At 42.0% G+C, this 5,000-nt stretch overlaps 1 protein-coding gene and 1 long non-coding RNA gene across 7 annotated transcripts in view; one reads left to right on the plus strand and one right to left on the minus strand.

Moving 5' to 3' along the window:
* LOC136828328 (metabotropic glutamate receptor 8-like) overlaps window positions 1-5,000 on the plus strand; it is an 811,414-nt gene that overhangs the window by 705,618 nt on the left and 100,796 nt on the right. The gene's annotated exons all lie outside the window — the stretch shown is intronic.
* LOC136828329 (uncharacterized) overlaps window positions 1-5,000 on the minus strand; it is a 342,392-nt gene that overhangs the window by 298,945 nt on the left and 38,447 nt on the right. The window lies entirely within an intron of this gene.

Below are 5,000 nucleotides of genomic sequence, written 5' to 3' on the forward strand. Positions count from 1 at the left end.
ACAGGACTTGAGTACTACGAGATCTTCAACTTTCTTCCAAAACATTAACGATTATTTTGTAGATTTTTATCGGAAATAAAACAATCAACGGTATATTTATATGTCAGGAATCATAAGTCCGGGACTTAAGGTTTTGAAGTGAAAGTCCACAATTATGTATCTTTTAGAAAACGGCGGTAGCTTCTTTTTAGTGTTCAAACACATGAAATCTACTGTGTATATATATATACATATATATATGTGTGTGTGTTTGTGCATATATATATATATATATATATATATATATATATATATATATATATATATATATATAGACATACATATATCATGCATTAAACGTAATTGTGGACTTTTACTTCAAATTTTGCAATTGCTTAGCATTACGTGGTACAGGCAAGCGCAACATAACGAAGTAATGGCGTAAAGAGCGCAAGTCTCAAAAATTAAAGAAATCATTTTTAAATTATATTTTGGATAGCCCAGTACCAACCAGTGTTCCATCACTTAATTAAAGAAGTTTAAAATTAAACTGGCCTGTATCGGCCTCTCCACAATTATATTTTATGCTAAGATGTTTTTTATCAGATTCGTTCCCTCGTAGCAAACGTTATGAGTTCATTTGACGTTTATTCAAAAGATTATAACGTTTCTCTGTTATAGTAAAGCCTTCCTCTCTTTATCACCACCACTTTGTCCATAATCTTACGTTTACGTCTACTATTCACTTAAAAATATTCTAATAAACGCTTTCATACTATATCCTCTTTACAAAGCATGCCTGCGAGCATTCCTTTTCCCCCATTGAATCTGAGTATTCCAATAATAAGGTTTCCTCTGTCCTATGAACTCCTAACTACCTACCGTTCCTTTCCCTCTCTCCTCTACTTTCGCCTAAAATCACCTAGCATTAGCCCCCCACCCCTCTAATGCCCCGTTCCTCTACCCACTAATACCCGGCCACCGCCCGCCTCTCTGAAACCAGTCAGGCAAAAATGAACGTCTAGAAATGGTTCTCTCTCTGACCCACTTTTTCCATTACACGGACCATAGACGCCTATGACTGCTGTGTGTATCTTCTGCCGTTTTCAGTTTCGGACAAAGCAACCTTGAAGTACAACACGTGTACTTTCCCACATGTGCCACAGTCTTTTCGATTCTCCAGTGCCTCTTCTCTTTCTTGTCTTGAATTATCTTCGCCACGCCTACGGGCAACCACCCTTTGTCCTGCCCGAGTACTAGGGCCTTAAACCTTTTTGTTCCTTTTTTTCTATTTGTAGAGCCGGGGCTCGAAAAAGTATTCGAATGTTCGATCTGTCAGTTTCCACAGCACAGTTGCCTACATCATGACGTCACAGTTACTGTAGCGTTTTATAAAAGGAAACACTTTTATGTTATTCTGTTTGGGCTGTGTTATGCACAAGAAAATCTTATAAAGAAAATAAAACATTACTATACATAGGACTTATTAACTAGACCACTGAGCTGATTAACAGCTCTCCTAGGGCTGGCCGGAAGGATTAGACTTATTTTACGTGGCTAAGAACCAATTGGTTACCTAGCAACGGGACCTACAGCTTATTGTGGAATCGGAAGCACATTATAGCGAGAAATGAATTTCTATCACCAGAAATAAATTCCTCTAATTCTTCATTGGCCGGCCGGAGACTCGAACTCGGGCCTAGCAGAGTGCTAGCCGACAACTCTACTGACTCGTCCAACGAGGAACTACACAGGACTTATAATACACACTTTGTCATTCGAAGTCAATTGGGTTAGTTGTGCTTTATTCTCCGTGGAATTCGCACCGAAAGATTTTTACAAGGGAAACATCATTTTACTTAAAACTAGCAAGGCAAGATCTTCCTTTTGAAAATAATTAATAATGATATACTGTCTCTGTTCCATGGCAGGTAGTATGGACCGTAGTGAGTTAAAAAAAATCCAACTCATAATTAACAGATACTGTGGGTATGATGATCGCTCTCATGTTGTTTTCTCTCGCCCTCTGCCCTACGCAAGATGAGGGCATTAGATTACCACTTTACTGGCACATACAGTAAACCAAATGCTCCCATCAATAACTGATCTATTTCATTTAGTATTTTTCACATCAAGAAGGACGGTAATATACGCTAATCTCAGAAAATCTTAGCAAAAATAAAATAATACAGTACAGTAATAGCAGACAAAATAAGAATTAATTTTAATGACAGTCATCATACGAATAATTAAAGAAAGCACAAGCAACAAATTCTCTGGGAGGCGAAAAGATCATCATCAACTCTCCTACCTTCCTAATTTTCCCGGAGCCGAGAAGTTTTCAACAGCTTGAAAAAAGAAAGTAAAAAGGAAAACAAAAAAGAAAGAAACCTGCCTCTAACGTTAATCACGCCACGGACGGCGAGAGGCGAAAGTTCCCGCCGGTGTAGACAAAAAGTTTTCAACGCAAGTTACACCCACATGCAAAGTTCGCGATATTTGTTTTCCGAAGTAAACAGCCCTCCGAATTATCCCTATTCAGACCGGTATAGATTTTGCAGGGATTCTGGTGCCGGAAATATATATATATATATATATATATATATATATATATATATATATATATATATATATATATATATATATATATATATATATATATGTGTGTGTGTGTGTGTGTGTGTGTGTGTGTGTGTATATATATATGCTTAAAAAGTCTTTTTTTCTGTATGACAAATAATAATTATCAGCATCTTCTGCCTTTATTTTTTTTACAAAAATAACGCATAAGCACAGTAGAATAACAAAATGCCAGGTAAAATGCATATATCATCTAATGTTTCCAATTCATTCCTATCTCTCCCAATTTGTGCCATATATATACTACAACAGATTTCCTACACATTTTTTTAAACTCATTCTTTTCCCACTGTCTCTCTCTTGCGCCACTACCTACTTATTTTTAATCGGCCTATTTCTCACAGGCCATTTCGTCTATCCTCTCATTCCGAATCATTCTCTTTTTAGCACAGTTTATGCTATATACTACAGCCCTCAATTTACTTTCATTTATACGCTACTTTCTCCTCACAGTGGTTGTCATATACTGCAACCAATATTATTAAACCTAATTCTTTCTCCTAACAGTGGATGCCGTATATACTGCAACCCTCACACTGATATTCCTTTCTTTCGTTCCCTCAGTCGGCGTTGTTAACTGCAACCCTCTCACTGATACCATATGCTTCTCCTCATAGTCGACGTCATATACTTGTCGATACTCCTTCACACACCGCCCCCCCCTCATAGTCGACGTCGTACACAGCAACCCTCTCGTCGATACGCTTTTATTCCCCCATAGTCGACGTTGTACACAGCAACTCTCTCGTCGATACACCTTTCTTCCCTCTCATAGTCGACGTCTTACACAGCAACCTTCTTTTCGATACGCCTTACTTCCTCATAGTCGACGTCTTACGCAGCAAAACCCTCTTTTCGATGCGCCTTTCTTCCATCATAGTCGACGTCGTACACAGCAACCCTCTCGTCGATACACCTTTATTCCCTCATAGTCGACGTCTTACACAGCAACCCTCTCCCTATTATCCCTTTCTTCCCCTCACACTCATCATCGTACACAGCAACCCTCTCGTCGATACGCCTTTCTTCCCTCATAGTCGACGTCTTACACAGCAACCCTCTCCCCTATTACCCCTTTCTTCCCCTCACATTCATCATCGTACACAGCAACCCTCTCGTCGATACGCCTTTCTTCCCTCACAGCGACGTCGTACACAGCAACCCTCTCCTATTACTCCTTTCTTCCCCTCACATTCAACATCGTACACAGCAACCCTCTCGTCGATACGCCTTTCTTCCCTCACAGTCGACGTCGTACACAGCAACCCTCTCCCTATTACCCCTTTCTTCCCCTCACATTCAACATCGTACACAGCAACCCTCTCGTCGATACGCCTTTCTTCCCTCACAGTCGACGTCGTACACAGCAACCCTCTCCCTATTACCCCCTTTCTTCCCCTCACATTCAACATTGTACACAGCAACCCTCTCGTCGATACACCTTTCTTCCCTCACAGTCGACGTCGTACACAGCAACCCTCTCCCTATTACCCCTTTCTTCCCCTCACATTCATCATCGTACACAGCAACCCTCTCGTCGATACGCCTATTTTCCCTCACAGTCGAAGTCGTACACAGCAACCCTCTCCCTATTACCCCTTTCTTCCCCTCACATTCAACATCGTACACAGCAACCCTCTCGTCGATACGCCTTTCTTCCCTCACAGTCGACGTCGTACACAGCAACCCTCTCCCTATTACCCCTTTCTTCCCCTCACATTCATCATCGTACACAGCAACCCTCTCGTCGATACGCCTTTCTTCCCTCACAGTCGACGTCGTACACAGCAACCCTCTCCCTATTACTCCTTTCTTCCCCTCACATTCAACATCGTACACAGCAACCCTCTCGTCGATACGCCTTTCTTCCCTCACAGTCGACGTCGTACACAGCAACCCTCTCCCTATTACCCCTTTCTTCCCCCTCACATTCAACATCGTACACAGCAACCCTCTCGTCGATACGCCTTTCTTCCTCACAGTCGACGTCGTACACAGCAACCCTCTCCCTATTACCCCTTTCTTCCCCTCACATTCAACATCGTACACAGCAACCCTCTCGTCGATACGCCTTTCTTCCCTCACAGTCGACGTCGTACACAGCAACCCTCTCCCTATTACCCCTTTCTTCCCCTCACATTCATCATCGTACACAGCAACCCTCTCGTCGATACGCCTTTCTTCCCTCACAGTCGACGTCGTACACAGCAACCCTCTCCCTATTACCCCTTTCTTCCCCTCACATTCATCATCGTACACAGCAACCCTCTCGTCGATACGCCTTTCTTCCCTCACAGTCGACGTCGTACACAGCAACCCTCTCCCTATTACCCCTTTCTTCCCTCACATTCATCATCGTACACAGCAACCCTCTCGTCGAT

Source organism: Macrobrachium rosenbergii, chromosome 42, assembly GCF_040412425.1.
Source record: "Macrobrachium rosenbergii isolate ZJJX-2024 chromosome 42, ASM4041242v1, whole genome shotgun sequence".
Lineage (NCBI taxonomy): Eukaryota > Metazoa > Arthropoda > Malacostraca > Decapoda > Palaemonidae > Macrobrachium > Macrobrachium rosenbergii.